Raw genomic sequence first — 1,145 nt, 5'->3', positions numbered from 1 at the left:
GTGTGGGGGGGGGTGTGGGGGGGGGGGGGGGGTCCCTGGCGTGGCAGGTGGATTAGGGGTGTTGGGGTTTGGGCCTCCCATGAGGGCCGGGTTACTTCCAGGTTGACAGAGGGGTTTGGAGGCTGGGGGCACCTGGGGGGCCTGTTTGGTCCCTGGGTTCCTGGCTGGGCCGGCAGGCCTCTGGTCCTGGGCTGCTGGTGGTGGGCTCGCCGTTATGGGCTGGCTCGGGTTCCCCCAGGTGGCCGGCACTGGGGCTGGGGTTTTGGGGGCAGCTGGGGTCTCTGATGGCATCATTGGGGGGCTGCCTGCAGGTCGCTGCCCCCTTGGTGCGGGGTTGTTCGTGTGGGTGTCCGGACCATGTCCTGGAGTGGTGGGCTCCCGCCGGGTGGTCTATGGCTCCTGGGGTTTGGCTGGACTTGGCTGGGGTCCCGGGGGCTGCGTTGGCTCCGATGGGCGTCCCCTTCTTCCAGACCCCTCGGGGGGTTGGCCCCAACAAGGGGGGTGGCTATCTGCCCTTTCACCTTGGTCCTTCTGGGTTCTGGCTGCTGCGGTGGACTGGTGCCTGCCTGGTGTGTTGGGGGCTCTGTGGGGGCCTCTCCTGCTTGGTGCTGGGCGGTCTCTCTGCCGGGGGCTGGTGTGGGCGCAGGGCCGTTGGGGGGGTCGGGTCCCGGCCTTAGCCTGCACGGTGGGAGGTGGTAGTGTGGCTGGGTTGGGGGGGCTGGTGCCCTGCGTCTCTCCCCGTGTCTCTTTGTCCTGGGGGCTGCTGACCCTGTGTTTCTCTGGCAACCCACCTCTGTGAGGACACCTTGGGGTGGTGCCGGTGTCTCCTGGGACTGCTGCTGGGTCCACCTGTCCTTCCTGCTCCTGGGTGCTGTAGAGGGCGGGCCTTCTGCTGTTCATGGTGCTCTTTAACTGTGCTTCTGCAGGTGGCTGACTAGCAAACATGCACCCACATAACATGGATACACCTTTTTATGTGTATGTATGTATATACATGTGTATGTATATACATACATACACATGTATATATATTTGCCATTTTATGATTATTTTTATTATTTTTGCCTTTTTTATGTATTTTCATATGTATATGTATGTATGTATGTTTACACAATATATATATATATATATATATATATATATAT

The sequence above is a fragment of the Kryptolebias marmoratus genome, linkage group LG7, assembly GCF_001649575.2.
Source record: "Kryptolebias marmoratus isolate JLee-2015 linkage group LG7, ASM164957v2, whole genome shotgun sequence".
Lineage (NCBI taxonomy): Eukaryota > Metazoa > Chordata > Actinopteri > Cyprinodontiformes > Rivulidae > Kryptolebias > Kryptolebias marmoratus.
Note: the sequence above shows the minus strand (reverse complement) of the source record.